This window comes from Stegostoma tigrinum, chromosome 5 (assembly GCF_030684315.1).
Source record: "Stegostoma tigrinum isolate sSteTig4 chromosome 5, sSteTig4.hap1, whole genome shotgun sequence".
NCBI lineage: Eukaryota > Metazoa > Chordata > Chondrichthyes > Orectolobiformes > Stegostomatidae > Stegostoma > Stegostoma tigrinum.
The window spans coordinates 16404513-16420548 of NC_081358.1; the positions used below are offsets into that span (position 1 = coordinate 16404513).

General features: G+C 42.4%; 1 protein-coding gene across 1 annotated transcript in view; it reads left to right on the forward strand.

Moving 5' to 3' along the window:
- csmd3b (CUB and Sushi multiple domains 3b) overlaps positions 1–16036 on the forward strand; it is a 1751526-nt gene that overhangs the window by 1337010 nt on the left and 398480 nt on the right. The gene's annotated exons all lie outside the window — the stretch shown is intronic.

Below are 16036 nucleotides of genomic sequence, written 5' to 3' on the forward strand. Positions count from 1 at the left end.
TATTTCTGCCTCTCCACAGAGTAGAGGGAATAGCCACCAAGATCCGGCTGGATGGAAGCAAAATCAAAAACAAAGTGACTACATGCAGAGGATCAGTTCTCTTGACATGTCTGGGCACCTAATTCAGCCTCTGATGGTAGATTGCTGCTAACATTTGCAGCAAAAAGCAAGAAAGTGTGAGCACTAGCAATGGCTTATCTGGAGGAAAGGATAGGGCTTTTATTTGTGCAGGAAATCTAAGACATGGATGTTGGGGGACAACAGGCCAGGACTAAATTTCAAGTGTTGTATATTCAGATGAGGATATAACATTCCTGCAGCAAAAAGAAACAGTCCAGCTACAAGGTATGCTGACCAGAGATATATTGTTGCAAGCTATTGAAGACAGTTTTTCAAAATAATAAGTCTCTTGTGCTTTTTGACTCTTCACCCTCTTAAAGTACCAATTTTCAAGTCTATTCATTATCTAATATGAGTCTTTAAATTTTATGCTTCAGTAAAGAAGTTGGAACTATTGTTGCAATGGGGATAAACATCAAATGGATTATTTGAAGGCAGTGCGCCACTAGGTATCACAGTACAAAAGATTCCTGGAGAGCTGGTGGAAGTTCTGTTCCATGTGCCTGTTATGCCCTCCTGTTACCCTGGAGCCTTGTGTGTCCAGGGAGGAGGGGGCACGCTGCTTCTGTTGACATCTTTAGGAGCTCCTATCCTCACCTAATCAAATACAGAGATTGTTCTCTCTCACTGATCTGTGACAGAACTCAACCCACATAATCCTCTTAGCTTGTTCAGCTGGACATCCAGGTCAGAGTGAGACTCTCAGAGGAAGGAAGGGGTTGAGGTGAGGTTGCTTTCCCAAGTCCCCTCTCCATTTCTGTGCTTGCTATACCTGAAAAATCTAAATGTTGCTGAGATTTTCTGCAACTCACCAGGTACCCTTTCAATAGAAATCCCTCTTTTGATAGGATAACTGTGCCATCCTATCTGCTCTCCCTAATTGACTGGGGACCTTGAGGCAAGCCCTTGACTGCTTTGCACTGGTAAAGGCCTTCTAGTTCAGAAGTCATGCATCTGACCTGAAAACAGATCTGCCTTTTCACCAGACACTCAGACAGAAAAGGTCCAATCCTTGTCAAAGTCCTGGTTTTATTCATTCTGTTTACCCTCACTCTCTGCTTCCCTATTGTATCATTCATTTAGTTGAAGTCTTTGTAGCTTAAGCTTTCAGCTTTTAACCACCACTGCACTGCACTGCCTCACCCCACCACTGCCTATAGCCCACCTTGCCTCACCACTGCTCCTCCCATCATCCACATCCCTACAGCTTCAGCTAAACTAGCCTGCTCAAAATGTAGAATACTTCACAATGTCCTTCAGTATCTTACTCTTTTCCCTACTAAATTTCGAAGGGCCAGTTTGACATGGCACATTTCTACTCTTGGATTGATTAGACTAGATTCCCTACAGTGTAGAAACAGACCCTTTGGCCCAACAATTTCACACTGCCCCTTGATATATCCCACCCAGACCCATCCCCCAAAAACCCACACACCCCTGAACACGACAGGCCAATCCACCTAGCCTGCACGTCTTTGGACTGCAGGAGGAAACCCACACAGACACAGGGAGAATGTACAAACTCTGCACAGACAGTTGCCCAAGGCTGGAATTGAACCCGGGTCCCTGGTGCTGTGAGGCTGCAGTGCTAACCACTGAGCCAGCATGCTGGCCTTATTGCAACAGCCTGAAGTTAAACAACAAATGCTGGGCAAAAATTTAGCAAATACATTAAATTCTTCAGAGATAGTAAGAACAACCGATGCTGGAGTCAGATAACACAGAATGGAGAACACAGCAGGCCAGGCAGCATCAGAGGAGCAGGAAAATTGGGTCAGGACCCTTCTTCAGAAATGGGGGAGGGGGAAGGGACCTCTGAAATAAATAGAGGAGGGGTGGGGCTAGGAGAGGTAGTTGGGATGGTGATAGGTGAGTACATGTAGGCAGTGACAGGGAAGAACGGATAGGTGGGAGACAAGATGGACAGGTGTCAGGTAAAGAAGGTGGGGATGAGGCGGAGGGTTGGTCATGGGATGAGACCAGCGGTGGGGAGATTTTGAAACTGGTAAAGTCCACATTGAGACCATTGGGTTGTAGGTTCCTGAGATGGAATATGAGGTGCTACTCCTCCAGTTTCCAGGTAGTGTCATTGTGACACTGAAGGAGGCCCAGGATGAATATGTCACCCAACCTCTGTCTGATGTGTAAGGTTTGTTTGGTGCTTTGAATGGAGATGAGGGGGAGGAGTAGGAGCAGGTACAGCACTTCCTTTGGATGCAGGGAAATGTGCGCGGGATAGTGGAGATCGTGGGGAGTGTGGAGCGGATGAGGGAGCCATGGAAAGAACGGTTTCTATGAGAGGTATGGGAGAGCAAGTAAATATATCTTTGGTTTTGAGGGTTGGATTATAGGTGGCAGAAGTGGCAGAGAACAATATGTCGGATACAGAGGTTAATGGGGTGACAGAGGTTCAACTGCACATCTGTCAATGTGGTCTATTGCATCTGCTGTTCGCGATGAGGCCTCCTGTACATTGGTGAGACCAGGTGGACGCAAAGACCACTTTGTAGAGCACCTGTGCTCTGTTTGCAACAAACGACAACACCTACAGGTCAGGAACCACTTTAACTCCCCCTCCCCCTCCCCCTCCCTGGGCGACATATCCATCCTGGGCTTCCTCCAGGTCACAATAACACCACCCATAATCTGGAGGAGCAGCACCTCATATTCCACCTCGGGAGCCTACAGCCCAATGGCCGAAATGTGAACTTTACCAGTTTCAAAATCTCCCCACCCCTGGCGTCATCCCATGACCAACCTTTCCTCTCATCCTCACCTTCTTGACCTGACACCTGTCCATCTTCTCTCCCACCTATCCGCTCATCCCACCTCACTGACCAATCCACACCACTCGCTACCTGTGCTCATCTATCACCATCTCACCTGCCTTCCCCAACCCCACCCCTCCTCTCTCGATTTCCTTCCCCCTCCCCATTTCTGAAGAAGGGCCCTGACCTGAAACGTCAGCTTTCCCATTCCTCAGATGCTGCCCGGCCTGCTGTGTTCATCCAACTCCACACTGTATTATCATTAAATTCTCATTCTCATCAATGCACCCTTTGGAAAATTGAAATTCAGAAATTTAGATGAAGAATTTAAAAGGTCAGCAATCGATAATTGTCAAATTAAAAACTATGTAAGTAAATGTCTGCAGTCAGACATTCCTTCATTCTTATGAATACAAAGTTTTCTGTAACATAAATGCAAAACTGACCCTTCAATGAAATCCTGAACAAGTGTCCCACATTGCTCCTCTCATGAAGTATTTTTTCATGACATAAATACGAGGTAATCAATTCAAAGCTTTTTTTTGAAAATAAAAGAAAATTGGTGAAAATGTAGCTGAGATTATATGATGGAGCTAAACTTGAATCGGAGCTCTCGTGTTGGAATGCATTGCATTCTTATTCGGCTCAAATCTTAACACATATGTCACTACATATTCCAACATGGGGATTTTAAAAATCTATGCCAAGCTGTTAGCGAGCAGGAAGGACTGATTATAATCTCAAATTATAGTTTAAATGGAACATTTTTAAATGCAACATGACTTGGTATCAAAAGCAATTATCCTCAGTGTAACTGGTGTAAAACTGTGCAATCTCTTTCACAAGAGTACTGTATTAATAAAAATGTAATGTGTTAGCCTTTTTTTTTGTTAGCTTGGCAACTACCTTCTTGCATGATTTCACAGAGATTGCCTGGTCACCAGAACCAGCGTAAAGCTTGTTTTGCAGCGTTGCCTGTATCTAATTTCAATTATTAGATATAGTTACAGAAGCTAAACTGTGAAATTGTTTCACAATATAATCTTGTATTGATCAAAAGTGCATTGCTTAATAGACAATAATATTCTAAAGGTTTGTTCCAAATCCACTGAAAGCCTATCAGTGTGGAATCAAATACTTCCCACGGTATTGAACACTTTAAAGTTAGGCAGAGCATCATAGCTAAGACACATGATGCAAGTCCCTCTATACGACATCATTGGGTTTACAGAAATGAGTTCAGTTGAGCAATGTGACCTACCTTATAGTCTAGGTGAATTCAATTATATTTTATTATCTTAAATTACTGCAGTATATTGTAACATTTTGTTTCCTGGATTTATATCAAATTGGGCTGAATCTGTATTGGTTAGTTTTGTTGTAAAAGCATACACAGGAGATTATAATTCTCCTTCATGATCAGATTCAATCTTTGGTTCCAGAGGTGAAGGACAAAAGTAAGTCATAGGGCAACTTGATTCATGCATGAGTTATCTTAGACAAGTTTCCTTGTGCTAAACTATGATGATTAAAACTTTTTTTCTTCCATATCCTGTCACACTGTAAAATTTTATATTTGTGAAGTGAACTGATTAAAATGGAACCATTGAAATAAAACCAAGAAATGTGAATGCTGGAGAACCAGAGCAAAAACAGAAATTAGCGATGAAACTCAGCAGGTCTGGCAGCATCTGTGTGAAGAAAGCAAAGTCAATGTCTTGAGCCCAGCGAATCTTCCTTAGAACTGATAGCAGTTAGGATACTGTGATATTTAGGCTGAAGACAAGGTGGGGGCTGCTGGTGATGGTGAAGAGAGAGGTGAGTGGATAGGTGGAGATGGAGCCTAAAGAGAGCGATATGAAAGGGGTAGGTAAACAATGGGATCACAGATGGCAGGTCAGAACAGAAGAGAAGCTAAATAAGTGATAATGGGAGCTGACAGTAGCAGAGAATCGGTGGTTTGTGCTGAAAACAACCCATGTAATGTGATAGAGATAATGGGAACTGCAGATGCTGGAGAATTCCAAGATAATAAAATGTGAGGCTGGATGAACACAGCAGGCCAAGCAGCATCTCAGGAGCACAAAAGCTGACGTTTCGGGCCTGGACCCTCTCTGATGAAGGGTCCAGGCCCGAAACGTCAGCTTTTGTGCTCCTGAGATGCTGCTTGGCCTGCTGTGTTCATCCAGCCTCACATTTTATTATCATGTAATGTGATAATAGGTTTGAGAGTGTGTGAAAATAGTTTGGCTAAAAGCAACTCATGGTGTAATGGGAGCTGGTATGGAGGTCGGTAAAGAACATTGACAGATGGAAACAGTGTAAACATTACTTGCTTCATTGAGTATTACGAGCATGGTTATTGGAAAACTGAATTTACTGGAAGGGTAATAAAGTGTGTTGCTGGATGAACACAGCAGGCCAAGCAGGATCAGGAGCACAAAAGCTGATGTTTCGGGCCGAGACCCTTCATCAGAGAGGGGTTGGGGAGACCGTTCTGGAATAAATAGGGAGAGAGGGGGAGGCAGACCGAAGATGGAGAGAGAAGAAGAAAGGTGGAGAGGAGAGTATTGGTGGGGAGGTAGGGAGGGGATAGGTCAGTCCAGGGAAGATGGACAGGTCAAGGAGGTGGAGTGAGGTTAGTAGGTAGGAAATGGAGGTGTGGTTTGGGGTGGGAGGAAGGGATGGGTGAGAGAAGAACAGGTTAGGGAGGCAGAGACAGGTTGGACTGGTTTTGGGATGCAATGGGTGGAGGGGAAGAGCTGGTCTGGTTGTGTGATGCAGTGGGGGCAGGGGACGAACTGGGCTGGTTTAGGGATGCGGTGGGGGAAGGGGAGATTTTGAAACTGGTGAAGTCCACATTGATACCAATAGGCTGCAGGGTTCCCAAGTGGAATATGAGTTGCTGTTCCTGCAACCTTCGGGTGGCATCATTGTGGCACCGCAGGAGGCCCATGATGGACATATTGTCTAAAGAATGGGAGGGGGAGTTAAAATGGTTCACGACTGGGAGGTGCAGTTGTTTATTGAGAACCGAGCGGAGGTGTTCTGCAAAGCGATCTCCAAGCCTCCGCTTGGTTTCCCCAATGTAGAGGGAGCCACACCGGGTACAGTGGATACAGTGTACCACATTGGCAGATGTGCAGGTGAACCTCTGCTTAATTTGGAAAGTCATCTTGGGCCCTGGGATGGGGGTGAGGGAGGAGGTGTGGGGGCAAGTGTAGCACTTCCTGTGGTTGCAGGGAAAGGTGCCGGGTGTGGTGGGGTTGGAGGGCAGTGTGGAGCGAACAAGGGAGTCACGGAGAGAGTGGTCTCTCTGGAAGGCAGACAAGGGTGGGGATGGAAAAATATCTTAGTTGGTGGGGTCGGATTGTAGGTGGCGGAATTGTCGGAGGATGATGCATTGTATCCGGAGGTTGGTGGGGTGGTGTGTGAGAATGAGGAGGATCCTCTTGAGCAGTTGTGGCAGGGGCGGGGTGTAAGGGATGTGTTGCGGGAAATGTGGGAGACACGGTTAAGGGCGTTCTTGACCACTGCAGGGGGAAAGTTGTGGTCCTTGAAGAACTTGGACATCTGGGATGTGCGGGAGTGGAATGCCTCATCCTGGGAGCAGATGTGGCCGAGGTGGAGGAATTGGGAATAGGGGATGGAATTTTTGCAGGAACGTGTGTTGGAGGAGGTTTACTGGAAGGGTATACTTTAATAGATTGGAAAAGGTCCAGGAAGTGTTCATCTTAACCCAATGGGCATTAAGTTATTGGAATGGATTGTGTGCCCATGTTCCAATTTTCACTTTGTTGATTCAGTCATGCAGAAATTAGATGGGCTCGAGCAGGTGGACAACTGCTTCAGCAAATTATCATTCAAACATTGAAATTCAAAGGTAACTCCCAGCCCAAAATGGTGATATCAATGCTCCTTTTGGAGGGTGGGAAAATCTGAAAATTCCATCAGTTTCCATTGCTCTCACAAGCTTACTATTGAAGAATTGCTTTGCTTAAAATAAGCCATCAACCCCTAGCCTGATCTGATGATCTTGATTTAAGGCATGGAAGCACTGGAGAGTGAGATGATCACTCTGTATGTTGATGTCAAAAAATATTTATATCTGGATTTTTTTTCTGTGATTATCTTGTGGACAATGGAACTGAAATATGAGCTAATGGCTGTGAAAGAGTTGATGTTGAAATTGCATTAAACTCTACACAATCTGACAGTGTCAGGATCTTTGGTTGGAGCCCAGCATGATTTTCTGATGGACTCAGAGGTGTCAACTCTGCTTCCTGATCGTTTTATAATTACACTTATATTCCCAGTGTCACTTGTACCTATTGCTCTCATTCATTAAACTAAATCTTGTGTAAGTCAAGTATCCCTTTTCATTGAAACCCGAGTGGTTTATCCTGTACCACTGTTAACTGATCAAATCCTTAGATCCAGTATGGAAAGTAAGAGTTCCTGTGGTGTAGTGTCAATGTCACTACCTCTGAGCTAGGAGGCTTGGATTTAGCTTCCACCTTAAAGCCCCACATTAGAAAGGACAGTTAGTGACATCAGTCTACTCAAATCACAAGTCACCAATTGTTGGTACTGCAACATAGGACAATTAATGCTTTACTATTTAGTGCTGAAATTGTGCTCAGACTAAAGTGATCATAACACGATAATGTACATGTATATTGAAGCAAGATTATTGAAAAAAGCAGGCATAAAAAGGACTAATTATTATGCTTGGGGCAGAAAGTGGGAGAAGAAAAGATCTTCCCTCACAATGAGGTATCATTATTGATTCTGAGCAGATGAATCTTGCTTCCAGGGGCTGTAAATACAGTGGAAGTGAATAGGAGAGAGATTCCTGTTTCTAAATAACAGGCATCATTGGCTGGACTCATTGTTCGATTAAAGAACCTTCAGCATCTCCTGCTGTATGAGAGGCTGGGAGCAGACCAATCGCAAGACTGCTGTTAACTGGAGAGGTGAAAATGACACTGGAATCTTGCCCTGGATATTTGAAATTAAAACATTCAACATCTTCAAGAGGAACACAGGGAACTGCAACAATAACCTCAACGTCGAAAGTGTTTTGTGCTGGAAGTAACCTCATAAAATTATCGAATCCGTACAGTGTGGAAACAGTCCCTCCAGCCCAACAAGTCCACACCGACCCTCGGGGCATCCCACCTAGACCCACCCCCCTATAACCCACATAAGCTACACATCCCTGAAAGCTATGGTCAATCTAGTATAGCCAATCCACCATGCCTGCACATCTTTGGAGTCTAGGAGGAAACTGGAGATAACAGAGGAAACACATGCAAACATGGGGAGAATGTGCAAACTCCACATAGACAGTTGGCGGAGGGTGGAACCAAACCTGGGTCCCTGGTGCTGTGAGGTAGCAGTGTTAACCACTGAGCCACCGTGTCGCCCAAACATACTGAAAGGTGGGAGCTATTTTGTACTCTTTTCCTTTTGGACTGTCGCTGCTCATTGGAGATGGGAGTGAAGAGGAGATGTGGAAGAAGAATAAAATAATACTGGGGCATACCTTGCTTTGCCTGGACTGTCCATCAAGAAAAACATCAGCATTACCCAGCCCTACCACTCATGGCCTCTGGCAAAATAGGAGACCACCTTGCTCCTCAACCTTCCCAGAAGAAATGATAGCCCCTGGAGATGGATGGGATCAACTTTAAAATTTGACTCTCTGCCAAATTATGGTACTTGAATCCAAAAATGCACAGGAGATTGAGGCAACTCAAGCGGACAGTAAACTTCTGGATGAACTGACCTCTGTACATTGAACTTTGGCACTGGCCTGAAGTGCAGGACACTTGGGATCTGGAACCACACAATTGCCACTTAAAGGAAATTCCATTTGTGCCCTTTAAAACAGCCGCAGTTGCACACTCTCTATTTCCTCTCCCGTATCCACTGCCTGGATAAACTTTGGCAATTAGTTCTATTTTCCAGCAGCAGAAGTTCCATTCGTGGCATCTCTGAAAGAGGTTCTTCCACTTTCAACTAAACATATGGGATAGAGAATATTGTGTGCAATAAATGTTTGAATAGGATCATTTGTAGAAACCACAAATGGCCTCGATGAAGCTATGTTCCACATTTATACTGTTTCCTTTCATTTGCAGTTCCTGTTTTGTTAACTAAAGAATTTGCCTTTAGTTTTTTTGTAGTTTCATTTCACCTCTATATTCCTTGTTCATGGATATGCTGTGATGAGGAGATAGGCTGACTGGAGGACCAGGTTTGCTCCTGGGCCCAGCCAATGTGACCATAAACAGGTTCAGGCAGTGGGCCATGGAGATGGAGGGGTGGGGATGTGTGTCATAATACCTGATTCTGCACTCTTCCATGGCTAAGTTAACATTTGAGTGTCCTTAGGGAGAGAGCATGCACTTTTTGTGTCTCTCTCCATCTGAACAACAGCCATCCTTGGAATATTTCCTGTCAAAGTGCATGTCCTCTCACTTTCCTACATTAAAGTTCATATGCAATTTTTTTCCCCACTCACTCAACCTATTTATAACTCCATAAACATTGCTTATGTCTACGCCACAACATGGACTTTCACCAATTCTTCTTTGTCAGTAAATTTGGCAACATTACACTCTGCCACCTCGTCCAAGTCATTAACGTTTAAGGCCTAGGACTGATTCTTGTGGCACTGCTGTGGTCACATCTTCACAACCTGAGAAAGCCCCTATTAACTTCTTATGTTCTTTAATCTAGATTCTTAATATCTGTGGTGGTCCTTTGACCATTGTGCGAGCAGCACAAGAGGGGTCAGAAGACAAATAATCACAGACTCTAACATTTGAGAGTGAAAGCCCGCCAATAAAAAAAAAAGCTGAATTTCAGATCCTGAAGACTGAAGTCTGCAGAAAAAGTTGCTCTATTTGCGTTACACTCAAAGTAAGAGATTGAGGACTGAGGCAGATGGAATGGATCCAAGCAAAGCCCAATGCCATTCTCGGCATTAATATTCCAAATTATTGAGTGCAATGTGGCACCAACTGGAATGGATGAAGGAATTACTGCTGTTTGCAGCTGGCCCCTTCTTAAAAGGCCTCTAGAGATGTGATAGAAAATGAGAGATGTCTGTCACTGTGATTTTTCAGGGAAGAATGATAATTGTCTTAGCACAAACCTAAGCTGACCTTATCCTTTGTGCGTCATTCAATCTGATCCTATTCTGCATTCAACATGAGGACATGTACAAGAATGCACATAGTTCACACAAAGTACAAGGGGTCCAGATAGCATATCATTTTTACACAATTCATCCTAAATCAGAATTATCACAAACACACAAGCAAACAAAGAACTATGGATGCCAGAAATGAGAAACACAAACAGAAATTGCTGGAAGAGCTCAGCAGGTCTGGCAGCTCTAGAGAGAGCAGACTTAACATTTCGAGTCCAGTGACCCTTCTTCAGAACTGAAAATCCTTCAGACACTTGTTCAGAATTATCTCACTTTTACCCCAGGTACAATAGGAAATTTTGGATCCATTGTATCCTGTTTACCAACCATTGCATACATGGATGGTGAAAATTTCCAAGGAAGTTAAAGAAAAAATGGACAAGCACACACCTAAGTCTTAGATTACCACAATATCTGCTTGGCTGAGTGAATGTTCATCACCGAGTAACATATTGAGGAAGTGATTGAAAGCAGCTTGTATTTTGTAACTTTGGTAAATATATGATATCATAAATGCATTGCTGAATTCCACCCTTGCACTCTGCTTTGTAATTCCTCAATCTTGCCAAAGTTGTGTCCATTAAAGTCCATGTTTTCCTTAGTCATCGACTGTTCAATGATTTTTTTCACAAAATGGCCGACTTTAATCTTTTCTCTTTCCTTCACAGAGCAATGAAAATCTTCCCCTTACTGAAAATTTATTCCAAAAAGTTATTATAAAATTTTAAAATTGTAAGAGATGATCGAGAAGGTAACAGCTAGCATGCCTCAAGTAGACGGGAAACTAATTAAAGCGATGTCATTGCTACATAGCATGAAGTCTTAATTTGCTATCTGCTCTCCTCCAGCCATGCTTTGCATAATACAGTAGATTCAGGAAGTTGATTGAGGGCACTAATGAAAATAATTCCCTCTGGTTCAGTCATTAATTACAGTTCTGAATATCTTCTGGCTACCTGAGGCATAATAATGTTGAATAAATGATTAGACGTTCAGAACATATTCTGCATTTATTTTTAAATAAGTGTTTCCAGCTTTCCATCTGTAGTCCATTGAGTCTTAAATGCCACTTTGTGATCTCATTTTCTGACTCTCTTTTTGTAATTTTAAAACAGTGTCATAATATTTCTTGGTCAAATTTGCTGCAACATTCGTCAAGTTTTAGAACAAACTGTTGACCAACATAATGGTTTAGTGATGTTGCCTTAAATTTGATTGTCATTATAAGGTCAATGGCTAAAAAATGTGTTGTTTTTAAATCATTGGTCCACATTTATTCCTTTGTTCAGGTAGGACAGGATTTTTCTTTAACGGTCGAGACTCTGATGTTGAGATCAAATGCAGCAAGCATTTTGAAGGATTAGCCAGTTAATGCCAAAGTCTGTACTCACAATCTAATTAAGGACAATGGGCAGGCTCTCAAAGCTGGAGGACAATAGCATGAAAATAATTAGCCCCTACCTTTGTCGGTAAGGCAGAAAGAGGGCACTTCCATCTTGAAGCCATGTCAAGTCACCATAGTCTTTCCAGACAATAGATCTGCTCTCTCATTTGTAAGAGATAACCAGTAGTGATTTAATCTGAGGACCACCATACTTCAGGTGAGAGGTAAGGTTGAGAGGAGAGCCCTTCGTGGTAACCTCAGTCGATGATGGGAATTGAACTCATGCTGTTGGCATCACACCACGTCAAAGAACCGATCGTTCAGTCAACTGAGCTAAGCTGACAACCCCCCATTACCATTTTGAGGAGCCCATGAATACTTTTTGGAAACCTGACGAAATGAAAACTGCTAGACCACCAATGTGGTGAGAATTACTCTCCACACGTGGTCTCCAGCAGTGGTTGCAGTCAGTTCAAAATGCTGGCTGCAAGGGGAACCTCAAAGTGATGTTGGAGCACTGTCTCCACCTCACATTCAGTCCCAGCCTGATACCTGGAGGCTTTTTCCAGGCATCTGCCTGTCTCCTGCAGGCCAACTGGAAAATAATGGACGAATTTAGGCTATAGAGCATGAAGTAAATGGAAAATTCCAGTCAACTTCCGAAAAATAGTTGTAACTGATTTGCTGTTTGCATTACCAAATCAACCTATGTTTGCTTTCTCCCTCGCACACCTAGTTTGAATACCACCTGGCTATCCATGATTTCTTCCTAATTTCTTATCAATGAAACTGATAAAATGAAGACAGCGGATAAAATAATTTTCATATTGCACCTTTGAAACAAAGCACAATTAAATGTTTGGCTATTGAGAAGGTTTCACTTGGAACAAATGTCTATGGTGTGTAATCAGAATCAGGATGCTTATGATCAATATATAGAGGTGAAATTTTAAAGTGGGAGAGTGAATCAAGACATGACTCAAAGTGTTATCTGAGCATACTCTAGCATTTTATGAACTGCTGAAAAATATAATTAACAAATATCGCAATTCAAATGTAGAATAGTGGTATACGAGTATATTTTTCAGACTGGCAGAAGGTATGTTTTTCTCAAGGGATGTCATCTTGTCCATTGCTTTTCTGATTCATCTTAATGGCCTGAACATGGGTATATGGGGCATGACATCAAAACTTCCAGCTGAGATAACACTCAGAAAGAACTAAAGAGCAAGGAAATTGGAAATCGGCTTCGAGAAGTAACACAGTAAGTGTTGAAATGGGCAGCCATGTAGTAAATGTGAAAAAGTGTGAAGTGATGCATTTACAATATGAGGTGACAGCAAATAAATGGTGTAAGTTTAAATGGAATTTATAAACAGAGTGTATATGGATTTTAGCAAGGCGCTCGATAAGGTTCCCCACAGTAGGTTATTGTACAAAATGCGGAGGAATGGAATTGTGGGAGATATAGCAGTTTGGATCAGAAATTGGCTTGCTGAAAGAAGACAGAGGGTGGTAGTTGATGGGAAATGTTCATCCTGGAGACCAGTTACTAGTGGTGTACCGCAAGGGTCGGTGTTGGGTCCACTGCTGTTTGTCATTTTTATAAATGACCTGGATGAGGGTGTAGAAGGATGGGTTAGTAAATTTGCAGACGACACTAATGTCGGTAGAGTTGTGGACAGTGACGAAGGATGCTGTAGGTTGCAGAGAGACACAGATAAGCTGCAGAGCTGGGCTGAGAGGTGGCAAACAGAGTTTAATGCAGACAAGTGTGAGGTGATGCACTTTGGTAGGAGTAACCGGAAGGCTAATGGCAAGATTCTTAGTAGTGTAGATGAGCAGAGAGATCTTGGTGTCCATGTACACAGATCCTTGAAAGGTGCCACCCAGGTTGACAGGGCTGTTAAGAAGGCATACAGTGTTTTACCTTTTCTTAATAGAGGGAACGAGTTCCGGAACCAAGAGGTTATGCTGCAGCTGTACAAAACTCTGGTGCGGCCGCGCTTGGGTATTGTGTACAGTTCTGGTCACTGCATTATAAGAAAGATGTGGAAGCTTTGGAAAGGGTGCAGAGGAGATTTATTAGGATGTTGCCTGGTATGGAGGGAAGATCTTACGAGGAAAGGCTGAGGGACTTGAGGCTGTTTTCATTAGAGAGAAGAAGGTTGAGAGATGACTTAATTGAAACATATAAAATAATCAGAGGGTTAGATAGGGTGGATAGGGAGAGCCTTTTTCCTAGGATGGTGATGGCGAGCACGAGGGGGCATAGCTTTAAATTGAGGGGTGAAAGATATAGGACAGATGTCAGAGGTAGTTTCTTTACTCAGAGAGTAGTAAGGGAATGGAACGCTTTGCCTGCAACGGTAGTAGATTCGCCAACTTTAGGTACATTTAAGTCGCCATTGGATAAGCATATGGACGTACATGGAATAGTGTAGGTTAGATGGGCTTGAGATCGGTATGACAGGTCGGCACAACATCAAGGGCCGAAGGGCCTGTCCTGTGCTGTAATGTTCCATGTTCTATGTTCTATGTTTACATACACAAATCTTTCAAGGTGACAAGGCATGTTAAGATATTGTGGAGCACGGAGTGAACGTTGACAATAATGGGTCCTGGGATGAGGAATTTTAGTTGCACATGGAGTCTACAGAAGCTATTTAGAAAGCAGGGAAATTCTGAAAAAAGTTTCAAATCTGTAAAGGGTTTTGATAAACAAGGAGTAATTGTTTTTACTTATGCATGGGTTGTGAACTGGAGAGTACAAATTTAAATGGCAAAAGATTGAGAGAAGACCTGAGGAGAAATTTTGTATGGAATCCTGTCTGAAAGTTTGGTGAAAGTAGATTCAATTGTAACTCTCAGGCGTTAATTTAGCCACACACTCTTAGTGAAAAACAGAATTGCAGGCATCTGAACAAAGAGCAAGGTGGAGAACTCCTTTAAACAGGTAGCATAGGTAGAATGGGCTTAATGATCAACTGTTGTGCTCTAAGATGTTATGATTATGTCAAATTAATTGCCTTGTAACATTTTAAAATAGAAAATATCAGTATTTAACTTTGCATCTGCAATACAGTCATCTTTATAATGTGAGAAGTTGACTTCACTGCATTTTAAATAAACTCCAGAAATGTTCAAATTCAGTGATTCTTGCCTGATGCTAATGGAAAGAACTTGTCAAAAAATCCCATTTTGTTTCACTACCCTCAATCAGCATTTTTAACGATGTGGCTTAAACGTATAGGAGCTAATTGTGTGGATATACAAAAGTTAACAAAATGCCTCTGTTTTTCTGTATTTACCAATATACTTCAGACTTTTGAAGTATTATTTCTAATAATAAGGTTTCGATCGCGATTTTCACTTATCAGTTCAATTCTCTGCTTCATCTTTCTGTCCCAGGCCTGCTGCAGTGTTCTCATGAAAAAAAACACAATTAAGATTGAAGAACAGCACTTCACCTTTAACTCAGATCTTGAGAGCTTTTTGGAGTCAGCATTGAGTAATGATAATTTTTTTTGCGGGTTTGGTTTTGTCTCATTCCTTCCATTGTATTCGAACAGCAGCAATGCAGCTGTTCATATTTTACCTGGACACACCCATTGTTTCTTTACTAAAAATGTTCCCACTCCATTTGACTTTTCTACAATGAAACCTTTTTTCATTTATATTGTCCTGTCCACCACACTTTTGCAGACTTTCCCTTTTGTGCTTCCATTACTTCCCTTCTCAACAGTTAGAAGATCTCAGACTTTCCATAGTTCTGATCTGGAGTCATCATGGCTTGAAACTTTTGCTCTGTTACCCTCCACAGAGACTGTCTGATCTGCTGATTATTCTCAGCATTTTCAGATTTTGTTAGATATATTTTACATCTACAACTAATGCGAACTAATAGAATCATATAAATACGCCAGCTGCAACATGTAACACTGTTGAACAAACAGAAATGCCTTTTGCTGAGTGAAGCAGCATTACTCCTGTTTAAATATCGAACTGTATTCCAAACATCTCAGCCTTCTTGCAAGGAGAAGGCATCGACCTTACATTTTAGATTGTCCTTGGTGCAGTTGTAATTCCTTTTGCTCAATTGAGGCAGATAATTGTAAAGTTAATTAGAATGTCTCTGGCTATTTACTGATTGGTCTAGACCTTGGGGTGAATTCATCTGTCAGAATGGCTGGCATGCTGTGTAAATGGCAGCTTAAAACAACTGAAACTGTCAGTGGGCTGGGGTCTAGTTGAGGATTTTCTACTTCCATTACAACCTGTGCACTCCAAATGTCCATGAAGAGCAAATGGCTCACGATTGCCTTGTAATTTGTTGTATTGATTTTGCTTTTAACAGCCTGAAGCAAAGGATGGATTGCATTTTCCATTTTGATTATAATGATAGTGACTGGGACACAGTGCTATATTCTGGCATGAAGACTACTCTGAAGAGACATCTGTCTAATAGAGCTTGAGTAGCACAATTTACAGTAATTCTGAAACCAATTTGATGGGCATAATTTCTATGCAAAATTAGGATTG